General features: G+C 39.3%; 1 pseudogene; it reads left to right on the forward strand.

Moving 5' to 3' along the window:
* Window positions 1–7,376: 7,376 nt before the first annotated feature.
* Window positions 7,377–10,700, forward strand: LOC147426250 (uncharacterized; annotated as a pseudogene).
* Window positions 10,701–23,066: the final 12,366 nt, after the last annotated feature.

The raw sequence follows: 23,066 nt of genomic DNA on the forward strand, positions 1-23,066 counted from the left end.
ATCATAGTAGCAAATACATAAAAAGTCTCATATAGATCTTCTCAAGCTCAATTTTTATGACACGAAGGGTTGAGGAAGGAAATGATGTGCTCTAATTCTATACAGTACACTAAGGGAACCCATGGTCATATTAAAAATTGATAACTTTTGAGTGGATGAGAAGTGCTCCTCTGCATGAATGTGTAACTCTATGTTGATTGTATCAGGAGATGGTAGGATTAGAGTTGTTAGAGAGTTGTAATGTAAGAGGGAGACTAAGTTGAGCTAAGTTTTTTCTTCCAAAATGCGAGAATATTGTTGTTAGAGTATAATGTACAAAGTCTCTTTGATGGAGTATAATTGATAGAGTATAATGCACAAAGTCTCTTTGATGGAGGGATAGACAATGCTCAAAGCATTTCCATTTCACTTTTCAACTCCAATGGAATGGGAGAGATTTTAGTGCTATTGAGTTTTTTTTGTAGCCAAAAGACATTCATGAATAGGTTGTCCATCTAGAGTCAAAAAGTCAAAGGATGTTGAAGTACCTTGAAAGTAAACACCGAGGTTGAGAGGTTGTGTGTGTTAATACTCACAAAACAATGTACATTGTTTTGTAGAAGCTCGCATTCAAGGTGTGACTCCATATCTACATGGCCAAGCAAGGAAGGTTGGCAAGAGCAACGTCATCTACACGAAGAGGCTGAGCTATTTTAGAATTCATTGACAAGTGTTAGCTTTATGGGCTTTATCCTATGCTTGTATATAACACCTCTTGTCTATTGGATGCCTAGGGGTCAAGAATCATGTGGTAGCTTGTGGAAAAGACACCAAAAGTTTGCAAATACCCATGAGGGGCATTTCTAGGGTGTATGGACTCACCTAGATTTAGTAAAAGGGTTCCTAAAGATGCCCAATAGAGCACCCACAAGTTCATAAGTGGATTTGGACTGATTTGGAGCTTCTTATGATGTCAGGTATGATGCTAGATGAGATGCCTACACTAACTCTATATAATGAGCCTCTTTGTACTCACTTTGAATCAATCTAGTTACAAAGTTTGTGTCTACATTCTCCACCAATCTTTAGCGTGTAATTAATTGTTGATTACTATGCTAATGCCATGAATGGTTCTCTATTTTATCCTCGCTAATTTCTACAAATGTCATTAGAGCCATTAAGAGTGATTATCATCTCCTGATCATCGTTAAGATCCATTAATATCTCTCCTCTATTCTCCCCAAGGCATTGCATGCCTAATGTCTAATTAGTGTTCTATTGTCTAGCATGAGAATGTTCTTGAGTTTTAAGACTCTTGAGCCACTACTCACTAGTTAGTTAGACGCCTAATTAGAACTATGTTTTGTTAATTAGTACTTTAGAATTTCTTGCATTTGCATAATCAATCCCTCTCCTAGATCAACTAAGCCCTCTTTATTTTCTTAGGTGGTTGTCAATCATAACTCTTTGCATTTGCATGATTAGAATCCTTTGCTCTCTCTAACCTTCACCTTTGCATTGAGGAGATCAAAGCTCATTGAAGAAGGAGGAGAAGAACAAAGCCAAATTCTCATAAGTTTGCTCATTAGCAATGATTCAAGGCTAAATTTTGGCTTCAATCCTCAGGAGTGAGCTAATTGAACCTAATTCTCATGGGATTAAGGTTATTTATTTTTAGGTGTGTGCATAGCATGTCATTTTTGAGATTTTGACTAGGAAAGGGCTCTTTGGTTGGTCAACCCTCTATTTTAGGGTAGGGCCACAAGGACGCGTCGACCAAGAGTGTGGACAATAGAGAGGGGAGGTGCTCAACTAAGTTAAAAAGGCGAGTTGAGGTCCACCAATGAACGGACCCCACTGGGAAGAGAAAGTGCTCAAGCCACCCTAGCTCCACTCAATCACATCGACGGAGGTATTCGCCGAAAGGCCCATGTCCAACCACGATTGCCAAATGTGCCCATTGCATTGAAATCTCATTTGAAGTTCGCCCTTGCTTGGAGCCTTTTCACATGCATGCCACACTTTTGAAGGACCAATCCACAAGCCTGGCAATAGTTCCCACACCTAAAACAAAGGATGCCTAGCACCAAGGGCACTTTACTCATTGGATTGGGGATTGTTCTTGCCTTTGGCAACTTCCATCAAGGCATTACTCTTTACTAGGAGGTGATTCTTGTAGGGCATCAGAGGTTAGTCTCTCACCAAAGTGCTCTCAAAAGGAACCTTAAGAGAAACTCAAAGCAAAAGGGAAATTTGTGAAGGGTGATTTCACCAAGGTGAAGAGTTACTTCACATAGGAGCTATTAAAATCTCTCTCTCTCTCTCTCTCTCTTTCAAACTGAGTAAAAGTAAAAACTTTTAAGCATAGTATCATTGAAATGTATGCTCTCATATTTATCACCTTTGGGGTTGATTTCATAATTGTGCTCTTGTAAGGATTAGATGCTGACTTTGGTAGAGTCTCCTAAGCTAAGACCCCTCTAAATTTTCCCCTATAAAAGAGAAGGGAATAAGGAAGCTCAATGGGGATGGGTTTCACACGTGGAACACAAAATTAAAGGGTTATTCAATGAAGAAAGGGTTGTGAGGAACCATCAAGCCGACAATTAGTGATCCCTCCTCCAATGAAGGAGCACATGTGCAGACACGTGCTATGAGAGCATAGAACTAGGCAAAGGATGAGCAAGCACTATGAATCATAGCCACAACACTACATGACAATTATGTACATTTAATGAATGATTGTGAAACTTCATTGGCTATATGTGAATCCCTAGAGAAGAAATTTGTAACTAGAAGAAAGAAAAGTAGGGTAAGCTTGAAGAACTATCTCTACAAGCTAAAAATAGATCTTGTCAAGGATATTGCAAGCATTATCATCACCTATGTGAACTGTTTTGTATCAAAGGAGGACAAGATTTTCATCCTATTACGAGCCTTTCCATTTATCTTTAACCAAATAGTAACCATCATTGAAGAGAAGGACCCGACACATGACTTATAGAATGTGATCAACTCTTTAAAGTCCAACGAGAAGAAGGGGATGAGGAATTCAACTTAGAGCACGAGAGCATTAGTAGTTAGTTCTAGCAATAAAACTTGTTTCACGTGCGACAAAGAGGGATATATAGCCAAAGATTGCCTAGCATTGAAAGCTTGTAGAATTTGTGGGAAGAAGGGCCATCCTCCTTCCAAGTGCTTCAAGAAAGGCAAAGGAAGCACTATACATAGTCCAAAGGCCACAAGATTAGTCTCTTTGGCAAAATAAGACAAAGAAGAAGATGGTGATAGCCTTTTAATCTCTTGAGACAGTGACTATGACGTTGTTCTCTAGATTTTAATTTTGCCTTTATCTCTCAATGTATTTTGCTAGAAATAGCAAATGGTTTAGCTTGGTCTCAATCTTTATACATGCATTTTAGGGGGAGGTGTATAGTGTCTCTTGGAGTTACAATTTGTGAGTTTGAAACAAAGCGACTTTGTTAGCCTGGTGCTAACACCATCCCACTTTGAAACAAAGCAACTTTGTTAGCCTGGTGCTCTTGGATTGAAGATGTTCTTTTGCTCCTAGATTGGAGTCTATCAGAGTTGCTAGATATCATAGTCTAACCCCCCCCCCCCCCCCCCCCCCAAAATCATCTATTCTATGTAATAAGAACATAGGGATTTTGAGGGGCATGTGGTTGTCTTTGTAGCCTCCCGCCCTCCGGCTTCTTGGTGTGCTCTCCTAATAATGGGTCCACGCTTGTTGTCACAGCTGCAACCCCATGTTATTACTATTCCACCACCAATCTAACTTTTCACTTCCATGACCCAAGCCAGCTTAAAAAAAAGTAAAAAACCTTTAAGCGGAAAAGAGTAGAGATTTGTGGATAGAATTCAGAGGTATTTGCATTAAATCCACTAAAAAGGTCTTAGATTGTAGGTATCATGGCTGTTAATTATACTTGATCAGGTGCTCATAAAATTTTGAAGGTGGAGTTACACTAAACCTATCTTTTTAGAGAGAGAGAGAGAGTGGGATCAATAGCCATCTCTCTCTCTCTCTCTCTCTCTCTCTCTCTCGGTCCCTCTCTCTCTCTCTATCTATATATATATGTGTGTGTGTGTGTGTGTGTGTGTGTGTGTGTGTGTGTGTGTGTGTGTATATATATATATACACACACACACACACACACACATATATATAGATATATATTTCTACCGCTGTCTGAAGGACTAATTTAAGACTTCTAGTTTTCATCAAAGACAAGACTTAATTCTTCAAGCTTCAGAAGACGCAAAGGGAAAAATTGTGGAAACATTCATAGTTTAATCCAATAAACTCCCTACCAATTAACAACCATGAAGCAATCTATACAACATATCAATGGCCGACATGTTGATATACATTGGACAGAACACCAAAAAGACAAAATAATATTGATTAGCATCTCAACAAAATAAGCATCGGATATATTACGAAGGTACTATGTAGCTATTCCAAAAATACATTCTAATCTCAAAACTCTAGGATGACACTAAACATTTCATCCATTCAACATTCATGGTTTCATAGTCATCCTCACACTTCCTAATGCCTGAAATAACTCCACCTTTGACAACGCAGCCTAATGTATGAATTGGTGAGCCTCAGAGTCCAGGCCAAGTACTTGCAGGAACACATAGTATAGATGCTTACATGGCATGTATGTCAGATGCTTGCTTTCCCTTTTCTGAAAATCCTCACATGTGCATCTAGGGAAGTTTGACATTGTCACAGAGTAGTTCACACCTTTTGCAAGGGACCCTTCTGTGCTGATATAGAAGATATGTGTCTCATTGCACACTACAATCACCTCTTTAAGTAGATCTGCATTCATTGATCTGCCACAATCTATCCGGCTAATAAATTCCTTTGTTAACTTTGAACGCCACTTGACAACCTTCCCATCTTTGAATTTTGGACGGAACCCACTTGGTAGTCTATGCTCTCCAGGAACTCAATGACGAACATCTGTTGCACCACTCCCCCCTCCAAGAACAAAGCCATTTTCTTGGAGGACCTTTGCCTCACTTGGTTGCACATTAGTACCTTGCGCCACCACCCAAACGCCAGGAGCTGGTCCAAGAGGCCCTACCACCATGTCATGGACCTTCCATGTGTGAGTGTTTGTGTTGTTACAAAACCATATGAATCCTTCCACAATCCCTCCTGGCTGCAATCCATTTGAGGGATATTTCCTTCGGCCCCAAAAGCAAGGAGCAACAACACCCTTTTTGACATCCAAATTACTGTCATTGAGGAACCGTCCACATCTATCCCCTTAGTCTCCAACCACACCAAAACAAGTCATCTTTCTCCCTGGCTCTGTTCGTCGTATTGCCCACACTGTCTTTGCAACATTTGTCTCATTGCACATCCCACCATCATTTGCTTCACCATCTGGTTTTTGCTTACCAGCCACGAGTGTCGTGACTGTAACATACTCGGGCCTGTGGCTATCCTTGTTGAGTAAAACATCTGTATCCACTAAAATAGACCTCTTTCTTCGTACACTCTTCTCTTGCACACTTCTAATCATTTCTGGGCTAGAAATTCCAATCTCACGCATTGACGAGTGGGTAAGATCCACTAATCTCTTTGCATCTCCCTTAGATGATGATTCACTTATAAAACGGTTAGATATGTCTTTGATTCCAGGCCCATGGGCACTATAATTGCCCTTCAAATATGCATTGTACCTTACGCTTTGCAGCACTGCCATTGCCATGTCTGCACAAGACGCTTCATAAAGACTAATGTGGTCTTTGTACCCGACTGATGCGTGAAACACATACAAAGAATCTACCATGCCTCGCAAACCATCAACTTGTGGAGATTCCTCACAAAGGTATACGAGTCCGCCCTCTCTGCAGAGTTCAAAAAAGTCTTTCGTGCTTCAGTTAGCGTTAAAAGAGGCATACAAAACTGTGCAAAAATAGTCCGCATTAACGCGGACTGTTTTTGCACATTTTAGATACCTGTGCTGCGTTTTTCAGAAGGTATGTGTAGAGTCATTTGCTTGAAAGGTGCACTAAGGCTGCGCTTTCAGCCTGCATTGCAGTGCTGCGTTTGCAGAAGGCTGCGTTTTCAGCCAGCGTTTTTGTGCTGCGTTTTCTACCTTGTGTGACTTGCATGAGTAATGCAGAGCTCCCAAAACCCATAAATTGGCACCCCTTGAAATAGTTATGTGAAAGCTCACATAGTAATTGAAGCAAGTCCAAGGTTTCAATATTAGCTGCAAATATCCATGTCATGGGCTCCTTAGCACCTCATCAACCAGGCAATCCTAATGTTTTTGGCAACTCCTCATTACTTTTTTGGTTAGAATTGCTATGTATACCACTCGATTCTCTACTTAACATCCCTTTGAAGGACAGGCGGAGGCTAAGGTTCCTCAGTGGATGACATGAGCAGGCTTCTAGGTCGAGAGGTGTCGAGGACTATGTTGCCTCTAGATATGGGGATGTCTATGCTGATGCAGTGAGTGAATGATCTCGAGCAAGATATCGATGATGAATGTGAGCATGATGGGTCTTTAATGGCAGAGCTTGAATGGGCTAGTGCAAGTGTTTGGCTGAGATACACAGAGCTGAGAGCAAAGTGTTGACATGTCCGATTGTAAATATTGGTTAAATTGCTTGTTAGACAGCTTAAAAGCATGTATAATGAAGCAACCAGACTGTAGTTTTGGATGCCTTTTTCAATTCAATAGGTAGTGTACTTAACACATACCATGCCATACTTTTGTCACACATAGTTCTACATGCTTTGATTAAATATGGCAACCAAAATTGTGGCGCGGACTATTTTTCCATAGTTTTGGTTGCCTCATTATACAAGCTTTGAATTGACACCGAGAAGGTGGTTAAAGTAGGCAATTGGTAGAAAAAATTGAATACTTATAATATTGTTGAGTAGATGTTAAAAGTTTTTTCTTTGTCCTTGAAGCTCATCCCTGAGAGGTTCTTCACGCAAAAAAGGGAGGCAAACAAAGATGCCATCTATTGTTGAATGCAATGATCAAGTCAGTACAGTTGTTGCTACAGATTTGGAAGACGATAATGATACTACCCAAAGTGAACAGCTTGATATTGGGTCGGTCCATGAGACTGACAATGCACACGGTGCGGAAGAGGCATGCATGGAAATTGTTCCTTTTGTAGTGCAGGCTGAGGTTGTGGGTGAGATGGATGTCGCAGATGAAAATCGACTCCACATGCAAAGAGGAGAAGATATATTACAAAAAACTAGAATTCTAAGTTGCTTTGAATGTCCACCCATCCCTCTCTGCAGACTAATTCCATATGCTAGAGTGTGAGGACTAAGGGATGATGTTAGTGGACTCAAAGCTGCATTTGCAAAAGAAGGATACATGCAAGAAAAGGGAGCATTTATTGTGTCTCTTTGGACATGCAAGCAAGAAGATACCTTCGTGTCTGGTAAGCATAATTCTAGTTTGTTCTTGCTTGATTTCGCTTGATGTATTTATGCTAGCCGGTTAGTCTTATATATGCTTTTCTTAGGATGGTTTGTATGCTCTAAATTTATAGATGCCATTAAAGATTCTTGGGATCCAATTTGGACGGAGGTAAATGAAGATTTTGAAAAAGAAATAGCATCACAAAATGAGCTTTATATCCTGTCAAAAAGGATGTTCTACGTTTGGGAGGGCAACCACAGGACTGTAGCTTGGAGAGCGGCAATTAAAGAAAAGTTCTCTTTGGTAAGAGTGAAGCATTGCAGGGTCCTATGTACTATTATCGATCCCACCAAGGTATCAGAGATTGCACTGTTGGCTGGGCTACAGAGAATGAATTTGTAAGTTTCGTTTTCCATTTTTGAAATCTTGTTGAGTCTTGTCATGCAAGGGAACTTTTGCAGAAAAATGTTTTATGTTTGACTGTCAGCATGAATACCCACGCACTTGTGGCTTCCCATTTGCGAGATGAGCTGGTTAATTGCTCAAACATATGTGGTGCGGATCACGAAGAATATCTGAAGTGTTTACCGGAAAAAGATCAAAAAGTAATTGCATTGATTAGGAAGAAATATTCGAAAGGAGTTGAGCCTTGGTATCCTTTGACGAGACGATATTTGGGAAAATTACTTTATGATGTATGTCTTGTGAATATCTCATTTTAATTATTTTACTTGTTTTATAAGAGGGTTCATTTTTTAAGAGGCGTATTATGACAGGTTCAAATCTCTAAAGAAATTCATATGTGTATGGATCAAGCACGACAAAGGTTGCCTGCAGACGATCTAGTTAAAGAAGAGGAGAAAATTGTCAATGATCTTGCTCTCAAGTATGGTGATCGAGTAGGGAAGGTAGGTTAACATGAACACTTTTAAATGTTTATGATTGGTTAACAAGATTTCAATTTTTACGTATTTTGTGTCTCTTTTAATTTAGATGTTGAACATTGTGGATCCTCGACTTGGAGAGGATTGGTTGGCCCGTGTGTGGGCTCTTAGATGGGGCACCGATAGTTGGGCCACATTGGAGAAGCTCAACCTAATAGCTCTCCAAGACGCTCCTGTTGAGAGCAAGATCTTGTGGGTTTCTTTGTTGGAATCAGATAAGATCACAAGAGCTGCTCATAGGCTAAGCGTGGAGATCTGTTCTTTCGCTTATGAGTTTAGCTATCATTGTGTTAGTTTATGAGCTCGTTGTCTAAAAAAGTTGATAATGATGTACAATGTTGGTATTTTTCTAGTTGGATTCTAGAGAGTTATTACTACAACGTATTTTTGGGAGGGCTAGCACTCTTCTTTTAGATTTTTTTGATATGCTCGATGGCGTCAGTGTGCCTCTTGAATGTACACTCTCCATGTATTTTGAAGAATTAAAGCTTGAGGCTAGAGCTCACCTCTTTCCTGTTGAGACTAAGTTTGGAGCCAAGACAAAGGATGCAGAGTTGTTGGCACCAAAGAAGGAAGATGTGATTCCAATGGCGGCTCAGAGGCTTCTCTATCGGTGAGAACGATAACTTTAATTATATCACTAGTTGGTGATTAAAAACTTTGACTTATTGAGAGCCTTTGTTTGTAGGTATTTTTGTCACTTGAAATCTATGGGACATATTGTCACGATCCCTATGATGGCCAAACAATGGACAAACATAGCTCTGGGTGATGGTTGTATGTATCCCAAACCAATGCAACATTTGTCGGAGTGGAAGTTGGGTCATTGTCCATGGTGGGTGGATATGGTCCAAGGGCATATCCTTGCTAGAGAGAGGGAGCTTCATGATGAAATGAAGAAGCAGAAAAATACAACCACAAAGACAATGGATCCTCCAATGATAAAAGAACATCTAACTAAGGTATGAGTACTTTATGGGTTTCCTTAAGAAGTATTGATGCTTTAGTGGTCAATGTAAATTTTGAATTCTTGATTTATAATTAGTAGGTGGTACTAAGGACAAGGGAAAACAAGCTGCAGATGTGTATACATATGTGGATGTTAGGGAAGAGTCATTAATCTCACATGGTTATATTCTTGAACTCTTGATTTCTTGAGGTCGTGTAGTTTACATTGCATATTTTCACACTTGGGAATCAATGCAGGTGTTGGTGGCGCTCTTACAATGAGAAAGGTTCTCTCTTTTGTGCATGCCTCAAACTTTCCTATTGGGGTCTTTGGCTCTTCCAAAGATGTCAGATGTATGGAAGTGGTTGGAGACTATATTGCTATTGCGAGTGACTTTCGTGCAGGGCTACGAAACCCAGTTTGGAATTCCGTTCATGATCACATGCTCAAAGCTCGAGAAGATGCTGTACAATATACCCGAGTGGGCAAGAAAGTGGCTTGGGCAGCTGATTTCATATTTTTGGATTTGCCATTCGGTGGTTTGCATCATGCATCCACAACGATGCCATCTTGGGATGTCTGTACAAAGGATCATGTTTGTGGTGGAGTTATCTCTCATTCTCTACTCTGGCTGATTCGGGTTGGGTGTTGATCATGACATCATGTGTTGGTGAGTCTCTAACTTCACTTGTCTAGTTTTTCATGCCTGGTAATAATTGTATCTCATCTTCTCTGTAGGGGATAGCATTTGGTGGGTAGAGCGTTTTTGTAGGGCATCTGACTTGCTTATTCATAGGCGGATTGTGCTCCTTCATCATGACGCATATGGTTTTGTTCGTAGCTATGGGGAGCATATTGAGGTAATCTATAAAAACTATGAAATCGTGCTACTCATGAATTTGATAGTTTGTTTATCTCTTTTTTTGTTTCTTGTTGGTTTGCAGTGTGACACATCTATGCTTTTCTTAATTCACAGACGAGGTATTCAACCTCCTTGTTATCTTGCAGAGGGTACTTCACTATTTCGCTCTCTTGGTATGAGTCCTACGGATTCAACGATGAGACATTATTTGCCTGCAGCCTCGAGAGCCCTTGCTACTACAGGAGAGCCATTACGTGGAGGCCTTCAGATGAGTCATGCATTGTTAGCATGCTTCGTGGAGATGCTATGCAGACGTGGTGGTATCTGTTTGGAGTTCAGGTGCAGTTTGCCTTGTTACTGGGTGTGCATGTGCTTCCATTGATAGTGATGAGGGCTTGATATTGACGTATGTGCAGCCATTACTGCTTCCACGTGGGCGGAGTGCTGATGATGCCACCACATCTGTAGATGTGGAAGATGAGGGTGACAGACCTGGTGGGAACCCGTATGATGACTTGTGAGGCTCCCACCTTCTCATTGACATTTTATTGCATTTTTTTATGTTGGACTTCGCTTGTTGTCAGGATTTTGGATATTGTGTAGTGTGGCAATGGTTTTTTATGTTGCGTGTTTCGCCATGTATGGTGTTGGGTCAATAATCTGGTTCTCTTGTTTCATTGAATTATTTTGCCAGTATATATAGAGGAGACCGCAAGAAGAATGGCCTTGGACAAGCGCTACGACTATAATATCCAAAATGAGCGATAGAGACGTAATTTGTTCATCAATGATGAGTGTGACTCATCATAGTGATATGGGTGAAACCCATGCAATCTCTTGATGGAACATTTTTGTAATGTTTTTTGGTGGGAGATAATTGTTGAAATACAAAAATAGCAGGGTTTTTTTATGTTGAATGTTTAAGTACTTGTTTTGTTTCGTAGTAGCTTCACTCTTACTTGACCTTTGTTACCACTAAAACACACCAAAAAACTCTTGAAAACAATCGCATATCGGACAACCTCTCACATATCTCTACAAGGAACATCTCTCTCTCTCTCTCTCTCTCTCTCTCTCTCTCTCTCTCTCTCTCTCTCTCTCTCTCTCTCTCTTTCTCTCAGATATGCCATTAAACGCTCTCTTAGCTACGTCAATGAATAATACATGATATATGTTATTAGCACATAGACTCATGGATGTAGGATACATAGAATCCTCGTCAAAATACATCATTTGTGAGGCTATACCACCTTTGTAGGGCTAGAGACATATGTAGATGCCCAACGTATTACAACATTTTGCTTTTCATATATTAACCTTCATATTTCATATCTATATTATCAAACTCGCTCGACTATGGTGTTGCTCGAAAATATCCGCTCGATGTATGGTAAGACCCGTGCTTGGTATGAGAAAGCTGACACTCATTTGGTTAAACGAGGCTTTCGTAACAGTCCAACAGAAAGCACATTGTATGTAAAGCGTGAGGGTGATGTACTTCTCATTGTGGTTCTTTATGTTGATGATTTGTTGATCACTAGACCAAATGAGAGACATATTGCTGAATTTAAGGCTGATTTGAATGCTACTTTCAAGATGAAAGATTTGAGGCTATTGCATCATTACTTGGGTATAGAGTTTAAGCAGTGTGATGGTGGTATTGCCTTGTGTCAGAAAAGTTACATAGAGACATTGCTATGTAAGTTTGGACTTGAGGATTGCAAACCTATTGCCACTCCCATGGAAACAGGTTTGAAGTTGAGTCTACATGATGCTGGCGATCCTGTAGATGTCACTCTTTACCAAACTGCTGTTGGCTACCTCATTTATGTATGCAACACGAGGCCAGATATTCAGTTTGCAGTCTCACAGGTCAGCAGACTCATGCATAGCCTAGGGTCTAAGCATTGGCAGGCTGCCAAGAGGATTTTCCGCTACCTTAGTGGAACTTTACCCCTTGGCTTGTTTTATCCCAAGGGGGGATCATTGCCACCAGACTTACATGCTTTTTTGGACTCAGATTGGGCTGATTGTTTTGACACGCGAGTGTCCACAAGTGGTTTTTGTTTCATGCTTGGCAGTTTATGTATATCATGATTGAGCAAGAAGCAACCTATATGTGGCCACTTTGAGTTGTGAGGCTGAGTACAGGGCAGTCTTCACAGCTACGGTTGAGTGTGTATGGCTCAGACGCCTTATGGATGATTTGGGTGCTGGATAGGACACTGCCAACACTATCTACACTGACAGTCAGAGCGCATTGGCAGTTGCGAGAAACCCAGTTTTTCATGCTCGCACAAAGCACATTGAGGTGCATTACCACTATGTCAGGGAGAGGCTCTCAGCAGGAGAGACCAGCTTGGCTTATGTGCCAACACAGGACAACCCTGCAGATCTTTTCACAAAGGCATTGTCTTGTGAGAAGCTTGAAGCTTTCCACAAAGCTTTGGGCTTACTCCCCTTTGTGGACTGATCATGTCCTCAGGGCATGGCACTTCCCTTTACTCATGTGCCAGCTCTCGTTGACCACATCACTCCAGGGGGGATTTGTTACCATATACATGTGGTAGTGATGTGTGTGAACACACTAGGACCGCCGGGGCATTTTTTCCCTCTTTAGGACGTTTTTTCCCCCGAGCATTGTATATACGCCCATCACTCTAGGGCTATCTATCTTTCCATTGCACACTAAGTAACACACTCTCTATTGTGTGCCTTGAGCTTCCTTCGTCTTCTCCAAGCTGTGTGTGTTTCTCTGCAACCCTAATTCCAGCAAATGCAAAGAAAGTGATGAACTGCTTTCATCCTTGCTATTTTTTTGTCTCACAAAAGCACCCTCTATGTGTACAAATTTACCGACTTTCAGTTTGTTAAGGACAAGATTTATGAGCGAGACTCCTATAACAATTGTAATGGTATTTGAGTTGTGTGACTCTACAATGTCCACTTTGAAATATTTATTGTTAAATTCTTCATTGGTCTTGTGTGTATCGTAGTTGTTTAACACGTATCCTTCTATAGCAAATCGGGATGTGACATCACAAAAATTGACAATATGAAGCAACGAAAGTAAACTTTTTGCCTGTGGACCTGTTTAATACACGATCACTTCATCATCATCATCATTGTCATTGTCTTCAAAGTTGATTACATCAATCATCAATGTTTTGAGGCCTAGAGATCATAGTTTCAGCATATATTGTGCACTTTGTGCATGCTTGACACGTTGATTTGTTGCATTGTTATGCGGCAAAATTGAACCACTAGATTCATGAACATTTCATGAATCTATTAAGAACTATCCATTTTAAGCTACATCTTAGAAAGAGTTAACGAGAGAAATGGAACGCATGAAAAATGATGCTCATTGTGAGACTGTTCGTTGCTCTTTGGAAAAGATGATTCAGCAATGAAAGCACGTTCATTTTCTATAGTTCTTTTTCATCCCTTGATAGGGTAGCTCACAAATGTTTCACTAAGCTCGATTGTAGTGTTGCTTCTCTTTGATTATGCGCTTGTCCCTTTGATTAGAACATCACTACATTGTGATGTTTTTTTTTGCTTGGTTCTATGAAACAAATAAAAGTTGAAATCTCACTGTATATAGTGTAATAGCAGTAAAAATTTATGCAATATTGAAACTAATAGAAGACACTATCATCAACGTTCATGTTTTCTATATCATAAGAACGAAAGGCCATGTTATATCTTATTCTTCTGTTAAAGTGAGACATGATTGAAGCAAAATATGGCAAAGAAGATACAACTATGAGCGCCTTTCAAAACAAAGAGAATAATAGATTGGCTTAGTTTCTAGAAGAATTCATTTCAAGTTTATCAAAATATTCTCAAGATAAGAGGAGATGAGAAGAGAGAGAAAGAGAAGAAGGGGGGGGGGGGGAGAGAGAGAGAGAGAGAGAGAGAGAGAGAGAGAGAGAGAGAGAGAAGTCAATTATCATTCTTTACTTAATTTTATCCAGCGCTTGTCAAAATCATCCTTACGTATTTATCTCATCAGTGTAGTCTTTGAACAATTTTTTAACAATATTTTGAGAGAAACATTTATTACGTTGTAGTTATTCAAAGCACATAAAATTGTATCCAATTTTGTTCTTGACTACAACTGTCATTCGAGGTTAAAGAGGTGATAAATGTTGCTCACATCCATTTTGACTTCCTTTAAAGTGTGTCAAATTGCACCAATCACTTCAAATTTCTTTGAAAGTGTGTAGAAACAAATTTTTGATGTTGTGATCTTTTACTACATATTTACGAGCTTGATTCCAAGCAAAAAAATCGTTCTCAAACAATAGTACAATAGATTCAATATAATCGTATTTATTTATTTTCAAATAAAAAATGGAACATAGCTTTGAGTCATATAATATATTTTAATTGTACCATTATTTGACTTTTAAAAAGTATCATGAATGATATTTAGACAATGTTGATTTTTTATTATAAGTAATAAAGTGGAACCTAAATTTCATAAAGATCAAGATTGATTGGAAATTATGATATTCTTCTATTGGGTATATTCTTGAATATATTAGACTTTACATTGCACAAACGCCAATATACTGCTCTCAACAATTTATTAGATACATATAAAGAAGATTTATGTCCACGATTCCTTGACATGTTTGATGTTTGAAGATCAAGGGTGGCAAAATCACAACTCTAAATAGTGTTGTGGACCACGAAGCTTATTTTCAGGCATAAGAGGGCTCCAATTATGAGCTTAACACAATACTTTTTTAAATATATCAGATTGTTAAAAAAAAAATACTTGCTAAAAAGAGAAAATTATGTGAATTTCATATCATTAAATATTAAGTCAAATAGTTATTGAATTATGGTAAAGCAAATGTCAAATGAACTTTTTTCCCTTGTATATTTTCAGTTTAATGCTCTCATAATGCACTTAATATTCAAGAGCAAAGAAATTGCACGATTTGAGAATCCAAGAAGTAAAAAAGAGGAGAGAGTACTACCTTTGAGAACTTTTTGACAACGAGGAAACTATATGCACACACACACACACAAGATTATTCAATGTCTGAAAAGATATTGACTCAAACGAGGTGTGGCAACATCTCAGAAATAGGTCGTAGGCACTTTTCATATTTCAAATCAAGCTTATGTAATCTCTCTAATAGATCCATTGCTGCCTTTCTATCTTCCGGCACAATACACTTATATTCTGTCATCCACTTTCTAATGACTCCAGTGTTTATTTCTGAACGCCCATTCCACTTGATTTTGTAGAAGTGTCTAAACTCATCACAAAATATTGTGAGCATTTCTATCAACCAAGCCAAATCGTACATATCAGTCGCTTTTGTCTAAGGAAAGGGAGAAGCAATATTAAATAGCTCAAGAGCTCTCTGTGGTCGTGCATCGTGATCTTCTTCTGTTGCAATATTGGTAGGTCTCTATTCGATCCTATCTCTCAAAACCAAACCCCAATCGATACAACCTATTTGAGGTATTCCCTCCTTGGTGAAATCAAACATAACATTTCATGGATGAAGATCATTGTGGAGAACTCCTTCATTGTGTGATGCACATATTGTAGCTACTAATGTCGTGATTATAGATGGCACATTATTTATTAAGCTAGTAATTCTTGCAATTTCTTTGTCTAGTGGTAGCTGTTTTGGTTTCTTTTTCTTTCCTTTTTTTCTTGCCTTTTCTCTCATTGGACGAATCAGGTTTCATCATGCCCGCAAAACTTCCATAAGAGCTCGGCAGGCTTTACACGATGGTACCAAGGTTTCCTCCATTGAAATAGGTCTATAACAACCACTATGGCTCTTTCCGAGTATGAACAAGAGCTTAAACTATCCGTGGATGACCAAATCGATTGCTGCTTCATGTGCAAAAGATCTGTGTATTCTTGTACAACTTCCAATAAATCATTTAGCACAACATTCAATGGATGTTGGAAAATACGAGACACCTTGAACATTGCATTCAAAAGTCTTGTCATACGATTCCTTTTTGAGTTTTTTGTCTAGCGCCAGAGCCTCAACATGCACTCCAATAGTCATGCTACATTATGCATTATATATAGTACATCATAAATGAATATCCTTGATAGCTTCTCTGACAACAACGTCCTCTAATTTGTGCGCATCTGCAGATCCTCCTTCGTTGCTTTTTCTGCTGCAGTGAGCATCGTCTTGCGCATTCTCTTGCTCAAATAAAATTTTTTGTCTAGTTTTTTTGCTCACTTGGGCTTTTCGTTCTCTACTTTTCATCTGTCGTAGAAGTGATTGATTGTCATTGGCTCCACTTCTATTGGGATATCATTGGCAAGATCATGAGCATTGGCTCCACTTCTATTGGGATATCATTGGCAAGATCATGAGCACACTTGGGTGGATTGCCAATTATGCTAAGCAAAAGATGCTTTATGCTTTCTGTATCTATGCTTGAGAATTTTGTATCTGTTGATCTTACAATCTCTTGCAGAAGGTTATAGAACTTTACTTTATTCGCAATGATGACATCTATATGTCCTATAGAGAGTGATGATATAACCATTAAGATCTGACATCGAACTTTTTATTTCACATCTGAATCGAGAATTTTAGTCAACATCTTTTCTTGCAAACCTGCACGACATTGTGCAACATATTTTGTAACTTTATGTTCAAAAGTGTTAGATGCAGGAAACTAGATTCTTACACCGCCTAGGAATTGCAAAACGTACAAGCAACAACATATGCAAACTTTACTTAGTGTAAGCTTATGTTTTCCGCAGGCTCGATGGTGGAGAGACGAGTTAGAAGAACGATCTTCCATCAAAATCTTGTTTATAAGGACATAATTGGTGATAGCAATCTATCAATTAGAGACGGTAGACCTAGTTGAATAGAACAATTGTCTGTCGAGTAGAACGACGAAGAGTGCTATATTGAAGTTCCATCATTTTGACAATGGTAGAGCTAGTCGAATCAACGACTGTTTATCAAAATGAAGTAACAGAAGCTCACAAATATTTACCAAACCATTCAAATGACGACAAATATGTGAAGTCTTCCTAAAAGATGATTAACATAGCAAAATAAACTCACCGTACAAATTCAACGACGACATTTATAGTCAAAGTGACAACTGTCTATCAAAGTCTCTTTGAAAGATAAGTCAACGCAATAAATCACACGTTGGTTTGAACAACGACATAATCTAATCATCAATTATCTGGCAAAGACTCCCAAAAGAAGGATCGGCAAAGTGAAAGAAGCGATCGCTCTTGGATTCAAAGAACAGAAAATTAAATCGAGGTAACGATTATCTATTGAAGTCTTCCTAGAATATTATTAATATAGCTACATGAGGTAGCTTGGAGGACTCTATGAAGTCCTCGTCTCCAAAGGCCGCATCAAATTGCTGGATGAAGGCCAATACTTTGTTGGTAGCACCAAAGCTACCATCATAGGTGAGAAAATAGATACCCTTTCCTCCCCTTCGAACTTCTTGAGCTTTTGGGACCTTCACCATATAGGGTAAGATTTGTGATGTCCTCCCCTCTTGTATTCTCTAGGAGAATAGCTATTGATTTCATTGGAAGAGGAGGAAGGTGAAGAAGAGGGTGACCTCTTTCTTACCATTTTCTTCCTTTGTTTCCTCTCTTCCCTTTCAGAGTGACGAGGAGAAGGATTGTGGGTTGATCCTTTCCTCTTGGGAGGAGTTGGCGATCGTCTAAACCGCCGTCTTCGTAGAGCCACATCTTTTGAGGAACTTAGGGATTCGCTTATTTCTTGTTCTTTGGATTCCTCCTCTCGTATGGGAGAGAGTCTTCTTTTGGGAGTCTCATCAAGAGGCCTCCTAAGATCTCTCTCCTCTTGGAGAGGAAAGGAAATCCCATAAGCACGAAGTTGTTGAGTAACTTTGGCTTGCAAAGCAGGATTGCCCATAGCTTGTTGCAACCTAGTAACAAGATAATTAACAAACATGGGAGCATCATCATTAGCACCTTCATGTGCAAAATCAAAGTTGTCTATACTCATTCTACTCTCTTGGTTAATGTCAGCCATGCTAATTAAACTTAAGTATAAATTACTTTGTGCTTTGGTACCCTCAAAAACCTTAGTCGCAACTCTTCTTTACCTTTGAAAATTAGTTCTCAAGTAGCCACACCCATGGTTTAGACACTGTTGATTGCAAAGACTAGTGGAGAGGGTCTAACACTGCTCGGTTGATTATAGTTCCTGTTGAGCTTGCTAGTAGCTCAATAATGGTTAAGCCAAAGGCAAGCCTCGAGAGACTCCGTTATTAAGACTATAGTTCCCTACGGTGTACCTCGAACTAAATTTTTCTCAACCAAGATAATAGATCCATGTCCCACTTACCCTATTGTAATAAACAGGCCCATCCTTTCATGGACAACTTAAGGACCTCTCTTCTTAACCAAGAAAAGAGAAACCAATAGCTCGAACTTTGAGAATAGCGGAATTAGGAGAATTAAAGAGAGAATTTTTGTGAGATTACTATGAGAACATAGAGGGTGAACTTAATTAGAGGTAGCAACATAACCATTATACTTAATTAACTTGGCATGAACAATACTTTTGCAAGAGAGAGAGAGAATTAAAGAACTTGACAACAGTTGAGGACCGGATTTATGTGGAGCCGGTCTCCCGAACAATAGCAACATAACCATTATACTTAAGTAACTTGGCATGAACAATACTTGTGCGAGCAAGAGAGAGAGAGAGAGAGAGAGAGAGAGAGAGAGAGAGAGAGAGAGAGAGAGAGAGAATTGAAGAACTTGACAACAGTTGAGGACCGGATTTATGTGAAGTCGGTCCCCCCACCAATAGGCTTTTGTATTATAGATTCTCCCATAAAGAGAGACTTGGTATGATACAATCTTCGTGTTCCTTGTGACCTTGGTGATGCTATGAAGATGGAAAGCTTCATGCATCACAAGCATAACATAAACTTTGTAAAAGCATTAACCATCCCCGGTCTCAGTGGCAAGGCCTCAAACACCTTCAAAGGTGGAGAGAGATAGCGGGGAATGAGGGTAGGGAAGAGGAAGAAGAAACATTCATTGGAGAAAGAAATAGTTCTTCACTTATCATCACTCTTCTTGCTAGCATACATACTAGCATAGTAAAGAAGATGGAGAAGATGGCAAGCTTAAGCATTGAAGCATGGCTCTTGGTTGGATTTGCATTCATAGCTAAGAGTGTTGGTGTAGACTCTCAACTTCTCAACAAGCTTGGAGAAGGAGATGGAGTTCTTCCACTTTCACCAAGTGACAATGTGTGAAAAATGAGTGTGTGAGAGGGTGTATATCCCCAGTCGACCCCTCCTTGTAGCTCAAGCTTGAAGCTCATTGGACCCCTCTAAGCCTAGCCAATTACATGCATAATGAATTTCAAGCAACATGGGTAGCATTAGGGCAAGTGTCCTCCTTACCTCTTTGAGAGAGAGAACTTGAAAATATCTAGATATTTGTTGAATTGAACTAGAAGCTCATTGGTCCCCTCTTTAGCCAAGCCAATAGGATTCAAGCACACCATGTGGCTAAGCATAGAGACAGCTTGACATGTGTCCATGTGCCCCTTGAGAAAGGGGGTGCCCTTTGGGTGAGTGGGAGGTTAAGTCAAAGAGTCTCCTAACTTTGGGGCTTTCCTTCTCCTTTGTAGGGTCTCTTTTAACTTAAGCACCTTAATCCCCATGCATGGGAAGCTTCTCAAGCACCTTCCTCATCAAGCAACCAAGCACCTCAAGCACCTTAGTAAGCAAGCGCGAAAAGCACCTCAAGCACCTTAGTCAACAAGCAAGACAAGCACCTCAAGCACCTCAGTCACCAAGCACGACAAGCACCTCGACCTTGGGTCGGGTTCCCACCTTAAGCACAGCCCTAGCTTGCCTATGGTCTAAGGAATTTTAACACTAACCTTTGGAGGTCTTTAATGAAGCTAACCCTAAGGTCTTTTAAGCTCGATTAGATGCACGTTGCTCTTTGATAGATTATCTCCTTTTGGACCCTATTGAGATGTAACCATCTCTCCTCTTGGTCCCCTGCTGAAATATATTGAGATGCAACCATCTCTCATTTTGGTCCCCTGCTGAGATAGGTCTAAAAGCACTTATTACACATTGCTCTTTGGTAGACCATCTCCTTTTGGACCCCTATTGAGATGCAACCATCTCTCCTTTTGGTCCCCTACTGAGATAGGTCTAGAAGCACATGTCTCTATTCTAACTCTTGTTCCCGTTTATTCTCCCACATTAAATGATGAGTTTAATATGAGAAAATCATTTGGGTTAGCCAGATATTAGATTTTATGACATTATCTCTCTTGAAATCATAGTCGTCCTCGACTATGAGGTAGAGAAGATAAAGCCTAGTCATTAGTCCATGTTTCTTAGCGGGTAGAAGATCCCTTTTTACCCTACGACATCATTCCAAGATGGATGATGAATCCATTTGGTGCTTTGGAGACTTAGTTGCCACAAGCATGTCTGCTCTTTATTCCATATCATACTTCCAAAGTAGAGTGACAAGTTCTACTTGGTGTTTGGGAGACGTCGTCACCATAAACACGATCCTAAGCATGCATACTATTTAAATTTGTGCACAATAAAAAGAGAACTAATCTTATAAGACAAAAATATTTCTCATTTAAAATGTATTTTTATTTGCTTACTCTAGTGTAGCATTGTAAGCATTGACAAGGTTCATATTATCCTTAAGCCAAGTTCCTTGTATCCATCTAGCATCTTTAAAATGCTAATTCTTAAACTTAACAAGATATCATTGAAAAATCTTACCGTTTCTTAATACCTTGTCTTCATGTCGTAGGATGGACTCAGATTGAAGTACTTCTTCTTGATCTTCAATTTTTGGAGGGTCTGCAACTATTGCTTCCTTTGGTGGTGCTCCTTTCTAAGGCTTACATAGGCTCTCATGGAAAACATTGTGCATGAGACAATGGTTGGGCAACTTTAACTAATAAGCCATCTCATTGATTGGCTTAAGAATTTCTTTAAGAAAAGGACCATAGTATCTTTTTGCTAGTTCAGCATAATACTCTTGGTGGCCTGTAAGATTCTTGCGCGTAGTATGCTTTAGATGAGCCTTGAGAAACTTTAGCAAGACCGAATCATTTTCCTCAAAGGCTAAGGCTCTCCTATGCTTATTAGCAACAACCCTTTTTGCCTTTGATGTGAGATGGATATAATCCTTTTAATCTTTGGAAAAGATTCTTGTGAGTCTCGGCTATATTCATTGGCAACGAAGATCTTCCCATGTACTTTAAGTAGTAAGGGACTTTTGGATCTTCCCTCTTTATCCTTGAAAGGTGCTTTCTCCATAGAAGTATGTACGATGTCATTGTACGCATACTCTATAAGAGGTAGGTGCTTCTCTCATGAAGAACGTTGATCTACTTCCATGACATATGCTTTTAGTAGATTCACCATTGTTAGATTAGTTATTTCACTGTGGTCATCCATTTGTGGATGATAGACCAAAAGAGAAATTTAATCTACTTCCTAGATTCTCAAAGAGACCCTTCTAGAAATTAATGGTCATTCTAAGATCTTTGTCTGCCACTATGAATGTTGACAAGCCATGATACTTGAAAATTTGAGATCTGAAGAGGGTTTCCGTTCGATATGCCTTAATAGTCTTTTTGACGGGTATAGAGTGTGTTTTCTTGTTAAGCCTGTCGACTGAAACAATCCAAGTTGCTTCCCTTGGTTAAATTTTGACTTTTGGCATACCACACATTTAGAAATATACTCTTCATGGTAGGCCAACATAAATACATTTCTACTCCTCGAAGAGTAGATTATAGAATCGCTCTTTGCCCCGCAAAAGGAGAAGCATGGGATTCATACACGACTTTCTTATTGTATGGGTAATAACACATAGCCTATTGCCGTTTGGAAGATAACCATCCTTCAAGGTGAATGGTACTTTTTTCTTCCCTAATGCAAAGGGTATAATTACGTACTTAAAGTCTCGGTCAGTAGCATACTCATCTACCATAAAAGATAGATCATTATGAGTTGCTATAGACACCACATTTACCCTTGGCTGTTGTGAAATTGTATCGGCCACTTGATTGTGCTTGTCAACAATGTGAGCAATATGAAATTTAAATTGCGAAAGAAAATTTTTCCACCTCAGTTGTTTGTCGGAGAGCTTGGTTTGTGTCATGAAGTTCTTGAGACTTTGTGATCCATTCGTAGGATGAATGGAGTTCCCAAGAGATAGTGTTTCCACGTCTCTAGGGCATATAGAACAACTAGTAGCCCTTTTTCATATTTGCCCAATACTCGCTTATCGGAGTTGAGTCTTTGACTCTCATATGCTATGACATGTCCTTCTTGAAGAAAAATATCTCCAAGGCAATCACCACAAGCATCACATTGGACCTCAAATGGCCTTAAGAGATCTAGTAGTGTGAGTACACGTTGAGAGATAAGCTTCTTGCACTTTTGTAGTCCATGAATACTTAACGTTCTTGTTTGTTAATTCATGTAATGGACCTGCTATTAGCAAGAATTTTCTATGAAGCATCTATAGTATGCATATATACCTATAAAGCTTCATACCTCCTATAGATTCCTTGGATTAGGCCATCCTTTTATTACCTCTAACTTTGTTGTATCCATACGGGTGTCATCTTTAGAGATAATGTGACATAAATATTGAATCTCTTGTAGGAAAAATTCACTTTTCTTTTAATTAATGAAAAGCTTATTCTCTCTCACAACTTGAAAGGTTACATAGAGGTGTCGCTTGTACTCTTCAAGAGAATTTGAGTTGCCTAAAGATTTTTGTGCATCATGAGTTTGAATGCATCTAGAGTATTTGTCATGCCAGAACTTGTAACTTATCAAATAGATCTTCT

This window comes from Adiantum capillus-veneris, chromosome 24, assembly GCF_014529385.1.
Source record: "Adiantum capillus-veneris isolate H3 chromosome 24, ASM1452938v2, whole genome shotgun sequence".
Taxonomy (NCBI): Eukaryota; Viridiplantae; Streptophyta; class Polypodiopsida; order Polypodiales; family Pteridaceae; genus Adiantum; species Adiantum capillus-veneris.